The 26756-nt window shown below is 45.7% G+C and overlaps 3 long non-coding RNA genes across 4 annotated transcripts in view; 2 read left to right on the top strand and 1 right to left on the bottom strand.

Moving 5' to 3' along the window:
- Positions 1-26756, top strand: part of LOC108313821 — a 188167-nt gene that overhangs the window by 133350 nt on the left and 28061 nt on the right. The gene's annotated exons all lie outside the window — the stretch shown is intronic.
- On the bottom strand, positions 1246-20958 carry LOC119473262. 2 transcript variants are annotated; one of them, XR_005202462.1, is made up of 3 exons: positions 20383-20958; positions 3296-3442; positions 1246-1282 (listed from the first exon to the last, which is right to left on the bottom strand). It is a non-coding gene; the product is annotated as an uncharacterized LOC119473262 (long non-coding RNA). The 2 variants fall into 2 exon arrangements; XR_005202463.1 differs by lacking the exon at positions 20383-20958 and adding an exon at positions 4372-4406.
- On the top strand, positions 5780-26282 carry LOC108313822. The gene is made up of 3 exons (XR_001829242.2): positions 5780-5794; positions 17934-17937; positions 25659-26282. It is a non-coding gene; the product is annotated as an uncharacterized LOC108313822 (long non-coding RNA).

Below are 26756 nucleotides of genomic sequence, written 5' to 3' on the forward strand. Positions count from 1 at the left end.
GAGCCCCCTGGAGTGAGAGAAAAACGCTCTTGGAAAGATTAATGCAGCAGAAGCAGGTTTCTAGGGCTGGGATTGGAAAATAAGGCTCTAACCACCTCACACCTATTAGGATGGCTAGTATTAAAAAAATATAAGATAGCAAGTGTTGGTGGGATATGGGGAAATTGGAACCCTTCTACACTGCTGGTGGGAATGTAAAATGTAAAAGCTGTGATGGCAAACAGTATGGAGGTTCCTCAAAAACTTAAAAATAGAACTACCAGATGACTCAGCAATCCTACTTCTGGGTATTTAACTAAAAGAATTGAAATCAAGATATGGTAGAGATATTCACTCTCCCATGTTCATTGCGGTCAACATTATATTATTGTGGTCAACATTATATTATTGTAGTCAAAATGTGGAAACGACGTAAATGCCCATCAACAGATGAATCAATAAATGTAATAAGAGGATGGGTGCGGTGGCTCATGCCTATAATCCCAGCATTTTGGGAGGTTGACGTGGGTGGATCACCTGAGGTCAGGAGTTTGAGACCAGCCTAACCAACATGGTGAAACCCCATCTCTACTAAAAATACAAAAACTAGCCAGATATGTAGTAATCCCAGCTACTTGGGAGGCTGAGACAGAAGAATCACTTGAACCTGGGAGGCAAAGGTTACAGTGAGCCAAGACAGCATTGCTGCACTGCCTGGGTGATAGAACAAGTCTCTGTAAAAAAAAAAAAAAAAGTGCTAAGAATATAAATGGAATATTATTCAGCCTTGAGAAAGAAAATCCTGCCATACATGACAACATGGATGAACTTTGAGGACATTATGCTAAGTAAAACAAACGAGTCTCAGAAAGACAAATACTACATGATTCCACTTACATGATGTATCTAAAATAGTCAAACTCATATAGAATGGTGGCTGGCAGGGGCTGCAAGGGATTCAGGGAATGGTAGCTGTTATTCAGTGGGTATAAAGTTTCAGTTACACAAGATAAGCAAGCTCTAGAGATCTTTTGTACCACATTACAAGTATAGTCATCAATACTATATTGTACACTTAATAATTTGTTAAGGTAGATTTTATGTTAAGTGTTTCTATCAGGCTGTTCTTGCATTGTTGTAAATAAACACCTGAGACTGGGTAATTTATAAAGAAAAGAGGTTTAAATGGTTAACAGTTCTGTAGGCTTTACAGGAAGCATGGTGCCGACATCTGCTCAGCTTCCAGGAAGGCCTCAGGGAGCTTTTCTCCCGGTGGAAGGTGAAGCAGGAGAAGGCACATCACCTGGCAAGAGAGGGAGCAAGAGAGCACGAGTCAGGAGGAGGAGGCACCACACATTAAGAGACCAGATCTCGGGAGAACTCACTCATATCTCAAGGACACCACCACGCTATGAGGAATACACCCCTGTGACCCACACAGCTCCCACCAGTGGGGATTACATCTCAACGTGAGATTTGAGTGGGGACAAATATTCAAATGATAGCAGCGCTCTTACTACAATTTTAAGAAAATAAGACTGTAGATTAGGATTGACAACTATGGCCTGTGGGTCAAATTCAGCCAGCTGCCTGTTTTTGTAAATAAAACTTTATTGGAACACAACCACACCGATTCATTTCATTATTGTCTATGGCTGCTTTTGCACTCAAATGTTACTGCTGAGTAGTTGCAGCAGGGTCAGTATAATCCACAAAGTTTTCTGAAATTCCTGTCTGTCCTGCATGAGGGTGTCAGTGGCTGGTCACTGTGGTGTTCTCCACATTTCTGCTCTTAATATTCTCCAGTTGTGAAACATGAAATGTTTCCCTATTGCCCATTGGTCTGTCACTCAGTCCACAGACTAGGCTTAGCGTTACATGCCGCAATTCTAATTCATGTGCTCTAAAGTTTCTATGTTCACAATAGTCACTACATATGTGGCTATTTAAATTTAAAGTAATCACATCTGGCCTTTTACAAAGAGAGCTTTGCCAATGCCCGCTTTTGATTCTTCTGGGCTCTTATCACCACACCAGAATGACTTAACACTTTTACCTGGATTGCTTTGGAAGGAGGAAGGTAAACACAGAAAGTTCATGTGCTAAGAACATCAGAGGTCAAGAGATCGAGACCATACTGGCCAACATGGTAAAACCCCGTCTCTACTTAAAAAAAAAAAAAAAAAAAAATTAGCTGGACGTGGTGGCGTGCGCCTCTAGTCCCAGCTACTCAGGAACCCGGGAGGCGGAGGTTGCAGTGAGCTAAGATCATGCCACTGCACTCCACCCTGGCGCCTGGTGACAGAGCAAGACTCTGTCTAAAAAAAAAGAACATCAGAGTTGACAGGAGCGGTGGCTCATACCTGTAATTCCAGCACTTTGGGAGGCCAAGGCAGGCCAGGGTGATCAGGAGTTTGAGACCAGCCTGGCCAATATGGTGAAACCCCATCTCTACTAAAAATACAAAAATTAGCCAGGCATGGTGGTGCACGCCTGTAATCCCAGCTACTCGGGAGGCTGAGGCAGGAGAATCACTTGAACCCAGGAGGCAGAGGTTGCAGTGAGCTGAGATTGCACCACTGCACTCCAGCCTGGGCAATAGAGCAAGACTCTGTCTCAAAAGAAAAAAGAAAACAAAACAAAAAAAGAACATCAGAGTCCACTCATAAGCACCTACTATAATCCAGGCTCTATTTCGAAAATAGTGCATTTAGTCATCACATCAACTACATGAGGCAGGAATGATCATCCTCATTTTACAAGTCAGAAAACGGAGACTCCGAGATGTAAAGCGACAAAGCTCAAAGTCATATTTCAACTTGGAACTCTCTGCCTGTGTACTTTGTCACTGCATCCAACTTCCTACATTATCTGCTGCTTAACATTTGCATAGAATTAATGAGAAGAATTCCATCACTTTAAAAAAGCAATAATCAGTAGGAACAAGATCAAGTGAGTGTATCCTGCCCATCAGACAGTATCAGCCTGTCCCTGTAGACTGATGTCACTGTGTTGATTTCTGGGAGCCTTGGAATGCTAGAGGTTCAGTCACTGTTGGGTTGGAATTTTTGAATTCTTGTAGTTGTGTGCTGCAGCGAGGGGGTGGGGGACCCCTCAGAGAAAAGTTTACTGTATTACAAGACCATCAAAGACCTAGTTGCTCCCTACCCGTCTATTATTGCCCCGACAACCACATTACAAACATTCATGCTTCTCATTCAGAAGAGGGAACCAGGATTGTGAGGTAGTTTTGGAAATCATATCAACAAAGCACAGTTACAAAACCAGGGTATGTTTAATTTAAACAAGAGGAGACCTGCCGGAAGCATGCTAGCTGTGCATTATGTCCTCAGGAAGCCCTGCCATATCAAGAAGGGAGCAGCCTTCAGTGTGTTCTCTCAGAGGAAGGAATGCAAGTCCACACACATGTCCCAGGCTACAATGGTTTGACTTGCGATTTTGCCTATAATGATACAAAAGCTATATGCATTTATTTGAAACTGCACATCTAGTATCCACACAACCATTCTGTTTTTCACTTTCAGTACAGTAGTCAATAAACTACATGAGATATTCAACATTTTATTATTATAAATAGGCTTTGTGTTAGATGATTTTGCCCAAATGTTGGCTCATGTTTAAGTGTTCTGAGCATGCTTAAAGTAGGCTAGGTGAGGCTGTGACGTTAGGTTGGCTGGTTGCATTAAGTACACCTTGTATTTTCAACTTATGATGGGATGAACACGTAACCCCATTGTAAGTCAAGGAGCATCAGCAGTTGGAAGTAAAACAGAGGCCAATTTTGGCTCAAAAGTTGAAAGGATATTACAAAAACTGGAAATATCAAGCAATAAAATGAGCTATTGAGGGGATGAGCCCATAGAACTCTAGAGGTATCCAAGCAAGACATTCGCCACGATGCTGTGGCTTGGGTTTCCGAAACGTACGAAATGCTAGACTAGCTACTGCTAATCCAAAAGCTGTAGTCCCTCCAATCCAAAGAGCCCACAATTGTATAACAAAGAGACTTCCCTAAGGATCACACTGGGAACATCAGTGGTCTGAATCAAATTTGTCGGGCCTAAGTCTTTCCATATCCTAATCACAACATCTCAAGTAAATATCACAACTGAAAGCCGGTGCACATTTCCAGCCAAGCCCCAGTCACCTCAGGTTATAATCCAGGACTAGACTAACTGAGTATTTTTGACATAAACATAAGAAATATCTTTCAGGTTGGGTACAGTAGCTCATGCCTGTAATCCCAGTACTTTGGGAGGCCAAGGCAGGCGGATCACCTGAGCTCAGGAGCTTGAGACCAACCAGCCTGGGCAACAGGGTGAAAACCTGTCTCATAAAATACAAAAATTAGCCGGGTATGGTGGCACAAACCTGTAGTTACAGCTACTCGGGAGGCTAAGGCAAGAGGATCACTTGAGCCCAAGAGGCAGAGATTAGAATCCAAGATCATGCCACTGCACTCCAGCCTGGGTGATGGAGCAAGACCCTGTCTCCAAACAAAACAAAACAAACAAAACCTTTCAGTTTGTCAGGTAAAACATAAGATCTCTGGCTTTGGAGTAGGCAGCAAGAAGTGAGTGATCAAAATAATAGCATTAACTAATATTTCCACTCTACTTTGCTGTTTACAAGGAGACCCATGATTCAATTGATCTTCACAACGGCCCTGCAGAGGCAACAAGATGTGTTAGATATTAGTCATTAGCATCCATTTGTAGAGTAAAAGATGGCCTGGTTCCCCACGATTGCAAAGCTAATAAATTGTGACACTGACTCAAACCCAAACTTCTCCCTTCAAATGGCTGAAGACCTAATGAGTGACGTCTTGAAGACAGTAGGGGTCACATTGGTGGACACCGTTTTAATCATTGCCCTGCAGAGACTAGCTAAGAATTCAGAATTTTTACTTCAAATTTGTTTGCAGTCTTTGTAATGAAGCGGGGTCATCTGGGCACATGAACCTTGGCAAAAGTGAATGTATTGCTGAGAATGTCATGCACTTAGAGTATGCACTGTTTATGAGACTAGTGCTTAAAGTATTAGAATGTGTTTCACATCCTGAGGATGCATTCAGATTGAGAGGCTAGATACTTCCAGAGATAATTATCAAGATTCATGCCATTTAAATATAGGTTGTCTTTACTGTTCATTGCGCACATGAGTGGTATTGGATTTTATATCCTGTTTTCCCATCAGGTCTGGACTGAATCATCTCCTCTGCTGTCACAACACTTGCTTTTGGAAGCTCCGAGAAGGGAAACGAGAAACCATGAGCAAATGACAGGTAGCCTACATGCTGATTAGAGGCTGTTTGCACACTCTCACTTGGAGAAAGCCTTGGGTGCTGTGGGGTTCTATTAGCATGATTAATGGGCCTGTGAAAAACTAGAGATAGCATCTTTGCTTCTAAAACTGAAAAACATCCGTTGTCAGAAACAGGCCTGCCAGCATTTAAGGCAATCAAAGCTTTGAAGTAAAGAATTGCTCAAATAGCTATAGGATAGGGAAGGGGAGATAATTCCAGGCAGAGGAGCCATTTGAGTAAAGGCAGGAAGGCACGAAAATGAAAGGCCTTTTCTACTTAACCAGAGCACAGAACAGGTACAGGTGAGCATCCCAGGGCCGAACAGAAGACACGCCTACCAGCTGTTGTGGTCATTGATGACTAAAATAATAAATGTCTTTACAAAAAATGTCACTAAGAAATGCATATTTTGTGTTTAAAATTCTGCTCTAGAGCTTCATAAATAATTTAAAGCTTCTGGTGATCAGTGTTCTCCTTTCAGGAATATAGGTTATGTGGTTCATCTCCCTTAGTCCCATTGCAGCTAGGGACAAGTGAGATGCTCTCATCAGACCTCACCACTGAATACAGAGCCACTGCCTGGGCTAAATCCATCTTTTACAAATTCATTTCCCTACATATCTTCTCACACAGTTATGGACTCTCCAAATGGGTCGATTTAAGATGATAAATGCACAGCTCTTACTTCCCTATTCCAAACTGTTACTGGCTGCTGAATGACTATACCAGTGGTTCCCAAAGAGTGGTCCTTGGACCATTATAATCTGGGGACTTGTTAGAAATGCAAATTCTGACAGGGTGTGGTGGCTCATGCCTATAATCCCAGCACTTTGGGAGGTCAAACAGGGCAGATTGCTTAAGCCCAGATGTTGGAAACCAGCCTGGGCAACATGGCAAACTCCCCCCCCCCACAAAAAAAACCCCACAAAAATTAGCCAGGCATGGTGGCACACATCCATAGTCCCAGCTACTTGGGAGGCTCAGGTGGGAGGATCACTTAAGCCTGGGAGGTGGAGGTTGCAGTGAGCTGAGATCATGCTGCTGTACTCCAGTCTGGGTGACAGAGTGAGACCCTGCCTCAAAAAAGAAAACAACAAAGAAATGCAAATTCTTGGGCCCCACCCTGGAGTCACTGAATCAGCTCTGTGGGTAAGCCCAGCAAGCTCTGTGTTAACAAGCCCTTGTGTACAGGTGATTCTGGTGCACATTTAAGTTTGACAAATTCTGAACTATAGCATTAAGTACCCTCTAGAGCTTGCCATCTGAGAGATTTTGTGTTCAGTCCTTCCGGGGTCATCAGCATTACTGAGAGCATGGATGTCACAAAGAGGAACAAACAGCATCCATCCCTTTGAAAGATTTCCAAGGAGGCCACAACATTACTCTTCCCATTCAGATCACTGAGGTTGGCCAATGCCATACTCTGCACACACAACATTTCTCTCCTTTCCCATCGCCCCAACTCTGTTCACTCCCCTGTGTTATGTGTGTGTCAGTTATCCCAACCACCCCATCGCACTGTGATTCTGAGAGCAAGAACCATAGTTTTTTTCTTCTTTATGTAATCTTTATTTCCTGTGCCTATCAAACCTGGGAAACAATTAATGGTAAAACCACAGGGTCTTTAATTCTTGATTCTCCACCAGGTCAGCACTGGGTTATTAGCAGTTCAAGCTCCACACTGGGTCCCCACTATTCCCAAACATGCCCTATGACCACACTGCTCAAGAGAATTATGAAGCCGGGCACAGTGGCTCATGCCTGTAATCCCAGCACTTTGGGAGATCAAGGTGGGACGATCACTTGAGTTCAAGAGTTTGAGACCAGCCTGGGCAACATGGTGAAACTCCATCTCTACAAAACGTAGCCAGGCATTATGGCACATGCCTGTAGTCCGAGATGCTCAGGAGATTGATGTGGGAGGACCACTTGAGCCCAGGAGGTTGGCTGCAGTGAACTGTGACTAATAAAAAGAAAAAAAAAAAAAGGCCGGGCACAGTGGCTCATGCTTGTAATCCCAGCACTCTGGAAGGCCAAGGCAGGTAGATCACCTGAGATCAGGAGTTCCAGAGCTGCCTGGCCAACATGGTGAAACCCCATCTCTACTAAAAATACAAAAATTAGCCGGGCATGGTGGCAGGTGGCTCTAATCCCAGCTACTTGGGAGGCAGAGATTGCAGTGAGCTGAGACTGTGCTGCTGCACTCCAGCCTGGGCGACAGAGCAAGACTCCATCTCAAAAAAAAAAAAAAAAAAAAAAAAAGAGAGAGAGAGAGAGAGAGAGAATTATGGTCCCTCAATGCTTCCCCTAGTGAAAAGAGGAGACCAGCAAGGCCCACTGCAGCAGAGACGGAGCCTTGCCTCCCACTGGCCTGTTGCTCACCATGTCTCACAGCTTTTGCTCCTGTCGCTCCTTGTAGAAGGGGAAGCATCTCTTTTGACCAGTGATGATGGTTTCTGAGTCCTATAAGACTCCTCCTATCTCCCAAAGAAATCTGATATTTTCAACACCTGTGAAAAGATGGGGGAAAAAAGAAATCTGGTATTTACAGCTCTTCAGATGACTGAGGCATTCTTGGAACTAGACAAGACAGTATTGAATAATACCTTCCAATGTCTTACTCCTACCAACCGTGAGCCGGATAAGGTCAGGATAAACAGGGATGTAAATTTCTTCCACCCCATGATCAGTTCCTTCTCCATGTAGGGTATCAGGATCATCCATTGTCTCCCTCTTGGTGTATAATTATGAATATACATGAAAATTTTACAATCCTAGGACTCAACTTAAGTTTCAGAGTTATTTTCTCTTTTTCTTTTTCAGAAAAATCTTAGGAGATTCTCAGAAAAAGGTAAGCACTGATGTCCTTTCCTGATGGCCTAGAGTTTCTGGAGAGGTGGATCCTCATGACATTGCTTGTCTGTAGTGCCCATCATGGCACTTTCATTGTAAAGGGGAAATGTTTGACAAGCAAATAAATGCATTATTCAAAAATTCACCTCACCTTGGAAAATGCAAAGCAAAGCCCAGAAGAGAAGGGCCATAGATGTAGTTGGTACAAAAAAGTGAGTAGAAGGAGGCTGGGCAGGCTCCTGCCTGGGCAGTGCATAGTCAGATGGGCAACAGACATGCAGGGGGAGGGGAGGCTGGAGGCCTGAGGCCTGGGCAGGTGGAAAAGGGCATGTGAAGAAAACTGATATATTGGGGCTGAAAGAGGAAAACAATAACATGGAAAAATGAGACAGGAAAAGAAAAAAAATAGTCATCATGGGAAGATGCCAAATATCTATTTTGCCCAGACTGCAGCTAGCTCAACAGAGAGGACCAGGGTAGAGAAGTTTCAGTATAAACTAGTAAGAAAATAATCCAGGATTTCTGTGCAAATGACTCTGTCCTGTAAAGACAGGCAGAAGGTAAGAGTCTGTGTCACCTACATATCTAAGAATCCACTGTGGAGGTCCTAGTCTTCGTTCTAGTCTGCATTGTCCATCCTCTCGATCCCATGAGATGTATGAGTATTTATCATATTTCACCTAAGAGAGCGCAGCTGCCTCCCTATCTGGAGTATACACTTGTTCTTGGCAAGAGCAACATCTTGCAATAAGTTTCCAGCCATCGCAACACCTAGAAGGGTGCGACACTTGCTGATTGGACTACAGTCAGAGGTGAAAGCCAGAAAGGTGGTGCAGACTTTCCAATCAGCCTTGCAGGAGACAGAACTAATTTCGCCACCCTAAAAACCTTTCTTCAAGCTCAAACACCTAGTCCAAAGGCTATCTCTGTCCACTAAATATGCTTGCCAGGCTGTTCAGATGAGACAGTCAATGAAGTGCCCTTTCAAACTTAATCTAACAACTATTCTGAGCACTCACAATGTGTCAGGCACTTTGATGGCCCTGGGGCTATCGTGAGAAGACACACAGTCCCAGTTTCTTGATGCTCACAGTCTGTTATGAAAGATACACATTAAACAGGAAATTACATGCATGATGAGGGTTGCCAAGTATCCTCGGAAGTGCTCAGAAATCCAGAGATTTAACTTCAGGGTGGTTGATTCTTTGCTATGGTATCATGTTGGCATCTCCTGCTTACCTCAGGGGTAATACATAGCAAAACAGGTCATATTTCCCTCTTGAGACTGGAAGGCAAAAAGCTTAGGTTGCTCTACCAACCACCAGTGGCTTGGTAAAATAGAAACAAGAGCAGTGGCAAACCAGGAAATAAAGGGCCCTCCCTCGCCTTCTGATACATGCAAGGCGTCTATAACCTGGAGGTCCTCATACAGGCCAGAAGGTGTTTTCCCAAGTGGCAACTCCACTTCATGTCAACTCCAGCAACACCTGGAAAACTGTGGGTGCCATCTTCCTCCATCTGCCACCACAGACAGAAAAGAATTCTGGAGTAAAGGAAGAGGGTCTCTGAGCGGTGGCACCCCTGTGCTTAACTTTTCAAAAAAGGAGGGCCATGTCCAAGTTCTTACTCCTACTGTATGAGAAATAAGGCTATGGATTGGAAGCAAAAGAGCTTGAGGCAAAAGCGAGAAATGAAAGGCTCCGGGGAATAACAATATAGCTATTTGGGGACAGTTAGTGAAGGGGACAAAGGGCCAACCACAGGTATCACTGAGCTGCAGTGTTATCCTACAGTCTCCTGTACTGACCATACCAAGTCATGAAAATAAAAATATTACATTAAATATGTCACTTTTTTTTGAGATGGAGTCTCGCTGGAGTGCAGTGGCACGATCTTGGCTCACTGCAACCTCCACCTCCCAGGTTCAAGCGATTCTCCTGCCTCAGCCTCCCTAGTAGCAGGGACTACAGGCATATGCCACCATGCCCAGCTAATTTTGTATTTTTAGAAGAGACAGGGTTTCACCGTGTTAGCTAGGATGGTCTCAATCTCCTGATCCTGTGATCCGCCCGCCTTGGCCTCCCAAAGTGCTGGGATTGCAGGCGTGAGCCACCGTGCCTGGCCTAAATATGACACATTTAAAAAAAACCAAGGCTATATCAGAAAAGTTTAAAATCTTTAAATTTTGTACTTCAAGAGGTACAGACTTTAGACACTAGAGAAATATACTATTTGCAATATATCATTCCCTGAGAAGGCTAGAAAGTTAGAAAAGAAACTGTTACCATATATAAAAACTGGTTGTAAATGTCTGCCTTATTGTGTCTTTCCTAAGTAACTTAGTATCTTTCCTAAGTTACTGAGAATTAAGGTGGCGATTGCCACAAATAGGGAAAAGTCTTACGCATGCAATATTGATGACGATTACGCAATACTTCACAAGTATTCTGAATGCTGTATACAAAAACTCCTCTGAAGAGCTAATGTTAGCGCCTGGGGAATTCTGTTCCTGGCAACACATCAATTAAAAACCAGCAGCTACTCCCCAGGTATCAAAGGCTGCGATCCCCCCCAGGGGGCTGCTGACAGCCCAGCCGCTGAAAGAGCTATCCGAACCAACACCAATCACTAGACAATGACATTTAAAGGGGATTGAATACTAGGACAACTGTCAGGGAGCCATTTGTTAGATCCAAATGCTTGTATTTTCAAATGGCAAACTCCTTTCAGCAGCAGATGTATGGCAATGCAGGCCTGGCTGTGCTGAGAACCATGGAAACTGTTTTGCAAGCTGCTGTCATTAAGCAAATAATAACACTCCTCAACACGGCTTCAATGCATAATGAAGACAGGTTTTAACTCATCAGTCGCCACACCTGCCATCTGTAAGTATCTCTAAAAGGAAAGTATGCATGCAATAAAATGAACTAGGGCAAAGTTAACAGCTTCCAGGTAAGTGTCATTGCCAGAAAACTGGGCTTTCTGGAAGCATCAGGACAGAAACCCAATCCTCAGCGCCCCCTGCCTCTGTTCTTCTCAACAAGTAGGTCAGATTGCATAGCAGGAGGCTTGCTGTATCCTCAAAGTGCAAGAGGGGACAGGGACGTGGGTATGTAGTGAGTCTGCCCCCGACCAAGTCTTTCCTTTTCTGAGCTTTGCTGTCCTCTACGCTGCTGGGAACCAGAATACGTTGCAGGCTTCTACATGAAAAAGGGTGAGTTCAGTTTCAGATGGCATTTCAGCCAAAGGCAGAGGTAAGGAAAAGAAAGGGCACTGTGCTGTGCCCACCACAACCAGCCTAAGTACACCTTGAGGTAAGTTTTGGTACCTGTGCTCAACACCAAGGGCTCTGCAGCCACCTTTTCTGCTAGGAGCCACCTTCTCTGGGGGGATTCTACTCATTTGCCCTCAGATATCTGAGACGGGTGGCCAGGAGCCAGTGAAGGGAAGGGCCTCGGAGCCAGGTGAACCTGACTTACAATCTGGCTCTACCACTTATGAGCCAGAGCTTACCAATGGCCCCGGCTCATCTCCCACAGCACATGCTCTGACAGCATCCTATGTCAATCCCGCCTCTCTTGGTTGTATCTGGTTGTCATGGGAGTGAGCAGGACACAAAAAGACTCATCCCACAGCACACCTTTCTCCCTATGGCTTTTAAACTCAACCGATAGTGACCCACCCTGCCCTACGGGGAACGGTGTCTACTCCAAACATCTATCTACCCCTCAAATCCTGGCTCTTGCATCACCCTCACCAGTTCTGGGGAAAGGTGTGTTACCTTTCTTCTCAGCAGGTGAATTCTGATGAGGGTCACTGAGCCTGGGTCAAGAACAGGCAGAGTGCTCCTGCTTGTTGTGTAAAAGGGACCAGCTTCATCAGTCCACCTTGTAGGACTCCACATCGGGTCTTGTTCTCCACTTTGCAGATTATTCTCTCACCTTTCCTGGTTGAATGCCTCTGCATACCCAGCTCTGGACAAGCGCCTTTTCTTCTGAGACTTGGTAGCCTCACAAAGTACTGAGGAGGCTGAGGCTGCCAGAGGTCACTGACGAATTCCCTTGCCTCTGTGTCCTTCCCATATGTGGATGGTTAATGTTTCCATTGGAAGAACTAGGTCTGGAATTCCTTGTTCATTTAGCTGGATAGTGCCTGATCTCGAGCCTTAGTCGGATAGGACAAGTGTGGCTTTTATAAGGAGACATTTGGTGCTGCGCCAGCAGAGCGACTTGAACATGGGACAGAAATATCTGTTGAATGAACATCCATTTTGTTGGCATGCCTATCCTCTTATTTCACGTCTGGCTCTTTTTAAAATTGTACCTTGATTGAGGATATACCAACTTTTATAAAAACAAGTTCAAATTAAGTTGCTTTAGAAAAGTCATTAGAATTTAACCATGCTCAGGAGAGCAAATGCAAGGACCAAAATTATCCATCTCATTAGTAATTTTTCCTGGTAAAATAGCACAGAGCCCTGTCAACTGTTATTCCATTTCAGAGACCATAGGCATTCCTCTGTATTCAGGGAGAGGAAACCAAGCAATGTTTTGGGACAAGCTCAAAAAAGCCAAAGAATTTACCAAGCTGGAAAGGTCTCCCCAGGCCTGTAAGACTTTGCTGCCACAGTCACTAAGACAATAGCAACATAACAAGTATTGGGAGCATTGGCCCAGGCTGCAAAGATTGCTATTAAAATACATTTGTGCTTGAACTCCGATTTCTGTTCTTTCCACTTTTGCTGGCTAATTCTGCAGCAATTCGGAAACTCCAACACAGAACTGCTTCCTCTCTCTGCACATTCCTCATGCCAATTCTCTTTGTAAATGTTTGCTTTAAACATAATCTGCAGCTTTACTAAGATTATGTCCTAAGCACACATTTTTTAGTCATCTGAATCTCTGGGATGGGAGAGCTGACACTTTCCTGCACCCTCAATTTTTGCCTCCAGCTTTATTCCTTAGACTTCTTTCAGGCTTTTCTGCTCTGATGGGGGCATTTCATCGTCAAATACCTACAGAATTCTTGAGGACAAAGATCACTTGTTGCCCTTTCTTTCTGTCTGCTATGTGTCCCCTGCATGGAAGGTGCTTGGTGAATATTTTTAGCACACCAGTGTCCTCGTTGTTTCTCGAATTCATTAAGCACATTCCCATCTCGAGCCCTGGCTGAAGCCTTTTCTCCTGCCAAGAATGCACTCACTCCCTGCTCCTTTCCATTTATGCAAATCCTGACTGTCTCTCAGAACCAAAATCAGCCCTCTGAGATCTCACAGAACCCTGTTCTTTGGGCAATTAACATGATATATATTAAAAAACAACAACACCTTGTTCTGTGTTTAGGTCTTGTCTCTTCAATCAGACTGAAGCCCTGTATTCTCAATGTCAGCCTACGCAATTTGCCTGGAGTCAAACTGGGAATCTGGCCGAGGGAAGAAAGGGGCTCCAATACCAAAGCCTTGCCTCAGAGAGCGATATCAGGGGTCTTTCTAAGTCAGACACTGAGATAAAGGAAAAGCCCATGTGGAGAAGAGATCTATGCAAAGGAGTTGGATTCAAAGGCAGGAATAAAAGAACAGAGCAGGTACAGAAGCTGAGGTTAGGATGTTGTGGTCAGTCCAGAAAGATGCCCTTGGACAAGACTTGTTTGTCCTGATACTGGTATTGAAAGTCCAGTCCCCGCTCCTTCAGGTGGCATAGCTTGATAGTCTCCCCAACTCTGGCACTGACACCCCTGCATAGAAACTGTTGAATCGCTTATTGGAACACATTAATCCCCACCCAGAAGCTAGCACAGTGTTTTACAAATAGTAGGCTTTCAATTAGGAAGGGAAGCAAGGAGGGAAGAAGAGAGACAGACAGATTGTCAATCTACTCCATTCTGCTGGTTCAGAAGGCCAAAGTGAGCCCAGGGAAAATGCTGTCCTCAGAGCCACCCACACACCCAGCTGTTTCATAAGAATTGCCACATCTTTCATGCTTCAGGGATTATTTTAATCTCTGGTAGATCTTCAGCTCCTTACGCACAGAGACCCGATTTGCTTTTTTTATATCTGCCACTGAGGAGTGGGTACTGATTCCAGCCTCCGAGGCGGGCATGGACATCTCACTGCATTGCTCACCAGGGGCTCTGGGCAAGACTCTGCTTCCAGTTTAGGTGCCTGGGAACCCTCTCTGGTTTAGCCATTCTGCCTTTGTCTTCTATTTCCCAGTGTTATCTCTTTCTCCACCTCCACCCCAAACACCCAAAGCCAACCATGCCAAGAGAGGAGCAGGGGTCCCTCTGATAAGCCTTCCCCCAGCCCCTGCTTATTCTAGTGAGAGTGGGTGGCAACTGTGTCCTCAAGAATATTCCCATAGCCACCAGCAGAGGGATCAGGCCCCATGTTTATGAACCTGTCTGTTCTGCCAAATTCACCACTAATAGAGTCAATAAAGAATAGGAATGATGTAATCGTGACTTTGATTATAAGACTAGGTCTGTCCCTTCCCAGTCCTTACGATTTTTCAAGGCAGAAACACACACAGGAGAAGGGAAAGGGACCTTCATACTGATGTTCTTACTATGGCCTCTCCCTCTAATCACAAGCAAAGTTGGAAACCCAGTATATCAGGTAAACTCTGAACAGTAAAAACAAAACAAGATTAATAAACAAAACCAAACCCACACCTCTCATAAACAAAAGAGTGGGAAATTCTGCTTCATTAGGTAAAATCCTATTTCAGATCAACTGATTGTGGAAAGAGAGAAGAACCCATGTAACTGAATGATGAATTAAAGCAGCCAAGCAAAAACCAAATAGCAAACCAGGGAAGTGCATGGCCAGTCTTAAAATCCATGTGAAAGAGAGGCGGGGCTTGGGGAAGAGAGGCTGATCCAGTTGGAGCTGCAGAAAGGAAGCTCTACACGAGAGAGCAAGGCTGGCTGGGGCTCACCTTGCCTGTTCAGGCCCTGCATGCATGTGTTATCTCTCAGCCAACACAAGCTTATCTCTAATTAGCTTGAGAAGTATAAGGACGGCGCCTCACCCAGCACTGAATGCTTACAGAGGCTACCTCTCTACACCTTGCTATAAACCTGTGAGTAAGCAGGACAAGGACTGTTGCAGCCATTAAACAAATGAGAAAACCAAGACTCAGAAGATTTGCTCTAGGACCTGTGGACTGGAAATAACGTTTGACTCTTCGTGTGTGTGTGTGTGTGTGTGTGTGTGTGTGTGTGTGTGTTTCTTTTGATACAAAGTTTTACTCTTGTTGCCCAGGCTGGAGTTGTTGCAATGTTGCAATGGCCTAATCTCAGCTCACGGCAACCTCCCAGGTTCTAGTGATTCTCCTGCCTCAGCCTCCTGAGTAGCTGGGATTACAGGCACACGCCACCACACCCAGCTAATTTTGTATTTTTAGTGGAGACAGGGTTTCTCCATGTTGGTCAGGCTGGTCTTGAACTCCCAACTTCAGGTGATTCGCCCACAGCGGCCTCCTAAAGTGCTGGGATTACAGGCGTGAGCCGCCGCACCTCGCAATTCAGATTCTTCTATTGCCAAACTTGGAGCTCCTAGCTTTGGACAGCTGCAAGAAGGGAGGAAATCAGCAGGGTAGCTACTGAGGCTCCTCGGGCTTCCTTCCTCTTTTAATCAGGGATGGCTCAGGCTCCTGTGCCGCCACCACCCCTCTGTCACTCCATTTAACCCCCAGGCTCAATGGCTAGAAATTCCTTGTCTGCAAACTGCCTGTAGGGCCACAGATACCCATTCAACCCCAGTCTTTTTTGCCAAAGTTTCTTCTGATAAACCCAAAAAGGGAGATTTATACTAAGGAGGCCCCCACTTGGCTCAGCCAAAGGAAGAGAATGGGTAGGTACGGAGGCTTCCTATTTTAGGAAATTAGTCAGTTCTCTATCAGCAGAGCCTGGGCCTCTGGCCAACAAGTCCCTGGAGAGAGGGAGAGCGACGAGTCAGGGGCCTCATTAGAGAACTGCAGGGAGAGGGTGGCCTCAGCCCCCTGAGCATGTGCTAAAGTGACTCCGCTAGGACCTGGCCCCTCCAATTCTACTAGGCAGGGACCTGCTTCCCACCGTGAGGCCCTGAGCCCACTGGGGAAGGGGTTGAGGGTGTGCTGCCCCTCCCCACGACAAGGTGGGAGGGAGAACAGCCCAGCTCTGTCCTCTGCTCTGATTTCCTCCTCAGAGAGCAAGAGGTGGCTCCGCACAGCAGCTGTGTGACCCTAGGCAGTCTGTCATCTGTAAAAATGTGACAGGAACACCTGCTTCATAGAATATGGGGCTGATTCGTTGAGATGATATCTGGAAGCACCTAACATGTGCTGGGTACTTAACTAAGGGTGCAGGGGAGTCCCTTCCTCCAGCAGCAATTCATGAATTCTCATGGAGCGACAGCCCCTCATACATCTTGTTCTGTACCATCAGTGACAACTTTCCCTAAACCCCAAATACGCCAGCTGCATATTCCTATCCACAGCTCCTCCAGTCCCATTCTGGCCTTTGGTTCTGCTACATATTTCATTAAACACTTATATAATATTTCCTGCATACCCAGGAGTCTTCTAAGACCTTTATGTCTGTTTCTGAAAAGCACAGCCCCTTTCTCTCTCTTTCTTTCTTTTCCTTTCTCTTTTTTTTGTGAAATAAAGTCTCACTGTCATCCAGGCTGACTGCAGTGGCACAATCATACCTCACTTTAGCCTTGAACTCCTGAGCTCAAGCACTCCTCCTGCCTCAGCATCCTGAGTACCTGGGACCACAGGTGTGCCCCACCACGCCTGGCTAAGCCCAGCCAATTTTTGTTTAATTTGCCGTAGAGACAAGGCCTCATGATGTAGCCCAGGCTGGACCCTCTTTCACTTAATCATCAAGTGCTCCCAGCAGCATGGATGAGGTGCTAATTGAGAAAGAACAACTTGGCCACTAATCCTTATTTTCATTTCCAAATACAGTATATTTCTTCTCCCCAGGGTATTTTCAAACTCTTACTCTGCAGGTTTCTGACATAAATGCATGATCTTTCTTCAAGAACTTGCCTCAGCTCAGCCCCCTCCCACCGTATATTCCCAAACTAAAGCACCTTCCAGAGCCGAAGCCAAGCTGCTGTGCATAGAAAATCATCAGCATGGATGCCTTCTCAGGCCTTTTCAACGATGAGCCAGCAGGAAGAATGTCAGTGACAAGTTGGGAACCCCAGCAGACGTGGCAGGGGCAGCCAAGGAAGAGAGAACTAGCACCTTCCAGAGAACAAACGTTCCCTGCACAGGCCCTGGGCCAGTGCAGCATAATGCAATGTGATTACAGGAGCAATCTACAAATCAATACTGACTGCGCAGCCAGCACAGCACCTATGGAAATAGCCAACCAATGGGTCCTCTCCTCCAAGAACCTGGCAGCCATCATCTCCTGCAGCACAGACAAGCAAATTTTCTAAACCCACATGGTATCCTGGGTCTGAGAAAGCCTAAAAGACAAATTGCCAGAGCTCTAGGAGGATCTTTATAAAGTCCCAAAGCACCTCCGCAAAGTGAAGCTGAAATAAGTCAATCCCCGAAGGGCTGTCCGTCACCATCATCATATAGCCCCTCTTAACTAATGACAGTGAGGAGGAGAAGGCTATTGTACTTTCCTCCTCATCCAACATCAGCCCCGCTTCACCGCTAGACACGTTCCTACTCAGCCACCTGGCCTGCCTGCAGGTGGATGAGGCAAATAAAGGGCCAGATTTGTTTAAAGATGTTGGTGTGGGGATGACCAGAAGGCAGGATAAAAGGAGAGAGGTGTAGAAGCACAAATTCCTAGCAGACAAGGCTCACTCCCAGGTATTTGAGACTCCATGGAGTCCTTGGCCTTCCTCTGGGAAAAATGAGGGTGGCAGAGGTTTGCCCACAGCAAGAACTTTGCTTCTGTCTCCCTCACCAGATCGCAGTATCCTTGAGTTGGGGCATTTTTAAAAGTACCAAGGCACATCATGTTCCCAGGACCCTGCCCTACATTTCTTTTCCTTTTCTGTTACAGTAAGGACACTATTTTATGCTTATTTAGTGATACTTTGCCAACAACTTTCTTCTGGATTAGGGCAAGTTTCATCAGATAATCCAGGTTTAGGCTTACACTGGGTGCCCACCAATATGTTTTACCAGGATATGAATGAGGTAGGAGGATTGACTTATTAGATACAGAAAGAAACAGCAAAATATTACCCACCCAGAAGCAATGGGTCTGGGGCACAGAGGAAGGGGGTGGTTTATCCAGGAACTGCTCAGTTGGGTTCCCCTCCGAGACAAGCAGGGATTCCTGAACTGGCCCACCAAGGGAAAGCCATCTACTCGGATTCTCGCTCAGAGGCTAACATCCTGACAGGACATCCCGGCATTTCACAACCCAAGCCAGGCATGTGTGCCTTTACCCATGCTGGGGCCCGGCCTCCCAAGTTCCCAACCAGCAGAGGTGCCATTGAAAGTGAAAAGTGTGTGCTGATGACAGCACGCGGTCTGAGCTGTATCCATCACGCTGACCTCTCCCCCTTTTCTCCACCTCACAGAATGGGAAAGGGTTTCTCTCTTCTCCTACATCTTCTCCTCCTCCTCCTCCTCCTTTTTTTTTTTTTTTTTCCTGAGCCCACAGCTGATGAGCTTTAAGGTACAACCTGACATGAACTCCCTGGTGGCAGACCTGTGTGGTTGCCATGGTGCCCTGCAGTGCCGCTCAAGGCCTTGCTCCCTCTGCAGACCCAGCCTGTAGCTCCTTAGCGAAAAGGCAGAATGCCAATGAGGCTGGAGGTAATGAGCAGCGGGTGTTGAAATCTCATTTCTGCCAACATATTTCCCGTCACTCCTTGACAAGACTTCTACTTCCTTCTATACTCCCCGTCAACCCTAGACAGCAGAGGTTAACACAGAACCTCTAAAGTTCAGGCTGGGTGAGTGGAAAAGAACATACAAAGAACCCTGCCAATCCACAAGGCAGAGAATAAGCCCTTGGCTACGGCGGGTGCTCAATAAATATCTGTTAAATGAATGAATAAAAGCAGCTCAGCTATGGTTTAGACCTTCTCAGGGACTTTTCTGAAAAGATACGGTCAGTATTCATAATTGGTAAATTTGTTATGGCATTTTCCACCTTCCAAAATGCTTTCACATGCTATCACATTTGATCTTTGTGAAAAGAAAAGGACTCTAGATCTGGGCTGGGAAATAATTTCCATTTCGCAGTTAAGAAAACTAAGGCGAAGAAAGATGACTTAGCCGAGTGACTCAGCACGTCAGCAGAAGTCCTGAAAGGAAAACCCAGCCTCTGTCTCCTGACCCACCCCTTTCCCACCTCCTCTAATGGCTCAGCCCCAGCCCCACCCCTTCCCTGGACAGGGGTCATTCGACATCTGAGAGGAGGCAGAGGACTCGGGCATGCACAGAAGCCCTGTCCCTGAATCAGCTCAGAGGGCACTTGAATGATAAAATATTTATTTGGTGATAAGACCTTGTGTTCCAGATCAAATGTCCACTCTTGCCTGGATTACCTTACAGTAAAGTAGACCTAATGACAGTGCCTGCTGCCTGCTGCTCCCAAATCCCTGGAGGGTCACTCATGCCAGCTTGCACAGGAGCCATCCAGCCTCTCAGTCGGGGAAACAGACCGATCAGAGGAGATCCACATCTTCCATAAGCCACACACCCCACGTACCCAGCCCACAAGTGCTGTTTAGGACCACGAGGCCTCAGGCCTTTCTGCTTCCCTTTCCTTACTCAGTGATAGCATCAGTGATGGTGAGGTATCTCCCCACCCCTTCCTCGCTTTGGTGCCTTGTCTCTGACAGTGGCTGAAAGCCATGTCCCTGAGTCCCTGCCCTGCGTGATGACAGCTCCCACGGAGGACCCTCCTCAGAGCTCTAGCTCTCCCTGCTTCTGGCACTGGGATTTCCTTCCTCCTGATGCCCCATCTCCATGGGAGGTAGTGGTTCCTGACTGAGGCAGCCTCTGCGTACCCAACATTCCTTATTGGTTCTCTTAACCTTGCCCAAATCTCTGGTAATAATCTCTTTATTAAAGTCTTTTTATTCAAACCCTTGGGGATAAATTCTGTTTTCCTGTAAGGTGGGCTCTGACTGATATATATACACGGAGATAGATACCCATATCTGCATCTAATTAACTGAAAGGGCCAGCCGTATCCTCATTGGTCAGCAGGAGCAGAGAGCAGACAGTGTCTGGTGCCGGTTCACTTACCTTCAACACAGAGCTTCCACATTCCAAGCAAGTCCAGTCTGCCCTTCCTTCCTCCCTCATCTTTCTAGAGGCAGTGGCCTAGCTGCACATTCTCATAAAGCAGCTCAGCGTGGGCTGCCAGCAACCTAACATCAGGATGGAAGAAAACAGAGGCCTCAGAGGTTCAGCATTTTCTGGAATCTAACCATTCTGCTGATCCTCGCGTTTAGCAAATAGCCGTTTCGATTTCAGGATGCTTAAATCCCTTCTTTGTTCTTTCTGCTGTGTAACTAGGGCGTTACCGTGAGTCTGGGGGAATTCCTGTTCAGGGGTAGGCGTTTTTTTAAGGTTTTGTTTTGGCTCTTGCCTTGTTCTGAAGAAGTCAGGCCCATGTACTTGGAAGAAGGTCTAGTTTGTTAGGGCTTTTCTCCTGCCGTGTGTCTCCAGCTGACCTCTATCTACTTCAGATGGTTCCTTTCTGGTCCTCAGGCTCTGACACGACTCCCTCCTCTCACTTCAGGATAGTTGTCTAAGTCTGGGAGATCCAAAAGCTCTCCTCTTCTATTTACTTGCCTCCAGCTTCCAGGTTGCTGCAACCTTCACTGCCAAGTCACTCAGCAGGTTACTCCGACGCTCATTCATTACCCATTTATTTACTGAAGGCCTGCTGTGTGCCAAGGAAAACAATGGTGATCAAATACTTATCCCGGCTCTTTAGGACCTGGGAGTCTCGCCGGGAGGGAAAGACAAATAAACAAGACGTTTTGGATTCTGCTGCTCCTGCAGGGAATTACAGAGGTGAAATGGCGGGTTTGGGAGACGGTCCCTGCTGGACTCTGGCTGCTGTCGGTGAGCATTCTAGGCCAGGAATCAGGTTCACAGGTAGCCTATTTTCCACACCTCATAAGAAATGTGTTTCATAAATAAGTAACCACACCTGCGTTACTATGCAAACAAGCTCAGCTCCGCCCTCTGAACAGCCAAGTTCACTTTTCCACTAGCCGTTTCTCTCCTGCGTTTACCTTCTCTGTCTTTACCGTGTGCCACTCACTCCTCAGTCTGTCACTACTGAAGGAGACACCCAGCCTGGAACAGAAAGGGCAGTTTGAAGGGGGTCTCTATGTGGTATCTGAGCCGAGTTCCTTCTAAGGGCCAGTGTTTACTGTGGCTGTGCCTCGTGCCTTTAAAAAAAAAAAATTGCTACAGAAAATACCAACACTGATAGCTAAAGCCATTTAAATTAAGATTCATAAAAGGGGAGGGAGGCCGGAAGAATGAAGCCAGCAGGAAACCTCTCTTGCTGCCGTGCGCTGCTCGGTGCATTTCAAATACAGCCCAACTCAAGTCCTGATTCACCTTCACTTACCCTTACACAGGAGCTTCACAGAAGCTAGGTGCAGCTGCAACACGAGCTGCTAGGAACTTGCTGATTTCAACACAGACTGGTTTCCAAAATGTCCTGGGGTTTTAAAACTTCACTCCCCCAGACACTTCAGGCTATGCCATAACTAATCCCACATCTTGCATTTATTTGGGAAAGGAGACTTTGGTATTCTGTGTGGGTGAGAGACACAGCAAAGACTAACTGGGGAATCTGGCATCCTTTTTGTTGCCATTTCCTGTTGTGAAAATTCTTCATATCAAAATAGGATGGGACGCTGGAGTTAGAAGGAGTGATGGAGATCATTTGGTTCTGTGGCCTCTCTCTGTTTTGGAGAACTAATGGAGGAAATAGGCCTTGACTGAGCTCCTAGAAACGAGTGCCTCAGCTCATGCAGGCTGCAGTCCAGCATTCTGTTGAGTGCGCTACTGCTCTGGGGATTCATCCACGAGGTGTTTGCAGAGGACAGAGAGGGAATTTGCAGCCACGAAAGGGAGAATGGAAACTGTCCAAAGAGGAAGAAATCAGCTTGACATTTAGCTTGCCATTTAGGCGGCTATCACAAGGCCAAGAATCTGCCTGATGCAAGGTGAAAGAGGGAAATGAAGACGAGGAAGGAGGGAGGGAGGAAGGAATAAATTTCCGAACAAATAGTGTCTGTGCCTCTGTACTTACCCCCTGTACTGGGGTGGCAAAGGGTTGGGTCGGAATGAGGGGAAGGGAAATATGTTCCTGGAGGAAAAGGCTTCTTATGTAAAGGGTGAAGGCAAGACTCAGACCCAAGTAGCAGCCAGGGGAAGCTGTTTATGGTGGATGCTGTGATGCTCCCCAGATCCCCTTTCATGAAAGAAGGGGTTATTCCCTCACATAGTGGAAAAGCTGCCAGAGGAGGATCCTTGGCCATCAGCACTCTTGAGACTCCCTGGGTTGAAGGAAACCACCCTGCCCAAGTCATGCCTACTCCCAGTGGCAGACCCCATCCAGTGACTCATCCCCAGGAGTCTAAAGGCCTGGCTTAACATTCCAACTGGGGATACCTCAGAAGGGCCTTCCCAGCTTCAGTGCATTCCAAGTGGTCAGCTGAGCTCTTTGTGGGGACTGCTTCAGAGCTCGCTTCTCCCTCTGCCCAACCCTGCTTTCTTCTCTTCCCCCCCACAGCGTGGGTATGGAGAGCACTTCCTTATGAACAGCCTGCACGCAACGTCTGTCTCAGAGTCATCTGCTGGGGGAACCCTACCCACAACACTGCTTATGATGTAAATATGCAGAGCCCTGCTGAAGGCAGAGAAAAGATTGTCATCCGTTGAGTCTGGTCAGGTAACTCACACCATGAAGAACATTGCCCAAGTCCTTATTTAGACAATTAAGTTCGGTGCCACCTCATGTTCAACCACAACATGTGTATTGCGCCATCTAAGCATCAGAGCAGGCAAACTGAAAAGGTGATCCCTTCCCCTGCAGGACCCACCCTTCCTCAATCAATCAGCCAGATATAGGCACAGCCAATTCTTAAAGACCTTTAAGGAGGACTCCAAACCCACCTTTGGTACTGTCACCCCTTATGAAGTTCACAAACCTCAACTATCAAAAATGTCTCCCTGCAATAATTTAGTTTTCACATCCTGTGTTAATTTCTTTTTGTTGTCTCAAGCAGAAGTAGAAAACATTTATAAGGTTCTCTGTCCAGTGATCCTTTATGGTTCATCTTTAATATTTCTTCAAGGTTAATGAGAGGTGAAAGAGAAATGAAGAAGACGAGGAAGGAGGGAGCCACCAGCTTTCTAGCAAAAGGTCATGTTTTCAATCCTATCATCTCTGTAGCTTTCTGTAATAAATCTTGGTTTGAACGTTGGTCGGTTTAAGGGCTATGCCAGTTTCTCACCTACTAAAGCCATCTTTATCATCCTCTGTGGCAAATGGCACAACTGGATGCAATAACAAGTCACATTCTAAAGCCACTGAGGGCACTTTGGTTCTCATTCTTCCAGGCAAGCATTCCCACGGCCTGCAAACTCTGACTGGGCTCCTAACTGAAGATAGAAAGGGGTCAAGAGGTGGGAAGCAGAAAGGTTAAACCTAGGAACAGAGAAGCCAATGTACCCCAGAGAACAGGAGAGGTGGTCTGCAGAGTTCAGAAGGCAGGCAGCTCATGCTTGAAGGTGATATGCTTCTGCCTACCAGAGAAATCTGAGCACATCAGTTACTTCTTTCTTACCAAGAATCCCTGGCCTGGCACAGTGGCTCATGCCTGTAATCCCAGCTACTCAGGAGGCTGAGGCAGGAGGATCGCTTGAGTCCTGGAGGCGGAGGTTGTGGTGAGCTGAGATTGCACCATTGCGCTCCAGCCTGGGCAACAAGAGCGAAACTCCGTCTCAAAAAAAAAAAAAAAAAAAAAAAAAAAAAAAAAAAAAAAAAAAAAAAAAAAAAAAAAAAAAAAAAAAAAAAAAAAAAAAGACTTCCTGAGATACTTAGATTTCTGAGTTATGAGCTGAAAGTGAGATAAGGCCTGTTTTGTTTTGTTTGTTTCCACACACGTAGCTCAAGATGCTTTCTGGATCTGCAATGGTAAGTAGTGATTTACGTTGGAGAAAGAAATAAGGGAGGTCCGGGCCCTTACTTTGCTATCTCTAACCCTCTCTACAGAACCACCCAGTAATTATGATATTTAACTGTGGAATGGTAGAGTTTTTATACTCACAAGGCAAACTCACACTAGTGGTGCTATAGAGTTCAAGACCAGCCTGATCAACATAGAGAAACCCCGTCTCTACTAAAAATACAAAAAAATTAGCCAGGCACGGTGGCACATGCCTTTTATCCCAGCTACTTGGGAGGCTGAGCCAGGAGAATTGCCTCAGTGGTTGGGCATGGCTGAAAGCCATTTCTGATAACCAGGGGAGTTGGGGCGGGGAGGTGATTACTGGTATCTAGTGTCCTGTGTCAACCAGGCCACAGGACAGCCTCACACAACAAAGAGTCATCCCATCCAAAATCGTGCTGAGGTTGAGAAACTCCATATTACAAATAATTCTCTGTCCTCCCAAATGCATTCACCTACTCAGGGACCTTTAGGCCTTGTTTCTCCTCCTCTAGACACTCAGCTGACCTGGGGAAATTACAAGCTGCTTGACCAATAAGCTCATTATCTTGTTTTTGATGGAGAAAGAGCTGAGGAACAAAGATGACAAATAAAACCCCAGCTGTGAGGTGAAAGAAGTCTTAACCTTGGCTCACAGGCCCCCTTCCAAAGCTACGTGGTGTGTGGGGATCTGTGAGCTGCCAGTTCTGGTCAGAAAATCATAAAGAAGTCTCAGAATTACTTCCTAGGCGAGGGTCTGCTTCAGAGTCACACAGAGATGCCTCTTGCTTTCACCTCTGTACTCATCTCATTGCCTCTCTTTGAATCCAGGCTTGAACACTGTGCAAGCAGAATAAGCAGGCACTCTCTTCAATTGGTTCTGAAACCATCTCAATGATTTTGGGAAAACAAACTCCTCACAATCTGGCAACAAGGTGTCCAGCAGGGGTTATTTTTAAGTCTGTTTCTTAGTTTCCTGCAGAATACACTGGGCATGCCAAAAGGCTTCAAAGCTACAGTTATGGCATCAGCGACAGCTCTTCAGCTAGCCTGTGCTTCGACCGAAAACAGCACAAACAGAAAAGTCAGCCAAGCCACGAGGGGCCTGGTCAAGCGTCTAACAGTGTAGGATCGCTGCCTAACAAGCAGGCTCCTACTACAATACAGCCTTTGAAGTGTCTTGAAAATAAATCCTATGTTTGGAAAACAAAGCCCTCTCTCCAGGCCCAGACTCACCCCACTCACCCCGCCCTCATCCCTGTTTCACTGAAAAGCTACAAATGAAAAAGCGCTTGGATATTTAAATATTTTCATATAGAGTAAGTTTTTTCTTTAAAGGGCCATCTTCTTAAGAATACAAATCCCCCAAGAATGGTGCTCGAGCTGCTCAAGCTTTCCAACCAGAAAATATGACTGTATTGAAAGATACGAGAAACAATAGGACCAGCCTCACTTCTGCCCCTTAAAACAATTCAAATCACTGAAGGTGACATCTCTTGCTGGCATCTCTGCTGCCATCTACTGACTCAAACTGGCACATATTCTAGTCAATCCTAACCAAGAAGGGTTACATTGTTCTGTATACGTTTCCATTTTAAGTCTTACCATGTTGTATTACAATCCTTTGTACATAACTTTACTTCTAAATTGCAAGTACCCACAAGATACACAGGATGTCTTGTTCATCTTTTAGTAGGTAATCAGGAAATGGTTGTGGGATTAAGTAACTGTGAGTGTTACACAGGCCTTCTCCAAAAAGATCATCTCAAGAATTTTCTTAAGGATTCCTCCAAAACCCAGAAACTACCATACTTTTATCAAGCAGAAGAGAGCAAGTAGTCTATTTTTCAAGGCCTTCAGAGTAGCTCCTTCCACAACTTTTTTTATTCACCCAATATCAGCCTTCACAATCTCCATCATCAGCAAATTATTCTGTCTCAAATAAGAATTGTTTACTGTTTAGGTCTATGACTCAAGTGGCTTAGAGTTGGTTGTAACTTTAATGTGAGGGGTTTTTGGAGACTCAAAAGCAGAACTGTGACGATACTGTTGTTCTTTTCTCCCCAAATTGAGTAAGCCCATTCCTTCTTTCAACATCTTCATGATCTATACAGCTCAAAATTAGTAATAGTTTTCTTTTTTTTTTTTTGAGATGGAGTTTTGCTCTTGTTACCCAGGCTGGAGTGCAATGGCGCGATCTCGGCTCACCGCAACCTCCGCCTCCTGGGTTCAGGCAATTCTCCTGCCTCAGCCTCCTGAGTAGCTGGGATTACAGGCACATGCCACCATGCCCAGCTAATTTTTTGTAGTTTTAGTAGAGACGGGGTTTCACCATGTTGACCAGGATGGTCTCGATCTCTTGACCTCGTGATCCACCCGCCTCGGCCTCCCAAAGTGCTGGGATTACAGGCTTGAGCCACCGCGCCCGGCCAGTAA

Source organism: Cebus imitator, unplaced genomic scaffold, assembly GCF_001604975.1.
Source record: "Cebus imitator isolate Cc_AM_T3 unplaced genomic scaffold, Cebus_imitator-1.0 Scaffold143, whole genome shotgun sequence".
Lineage (NCBI taxonomy): Eukaryota > Metazoa > Chordata > Mammalia > Primates > Cebidae > Cebus > Cebus imitator.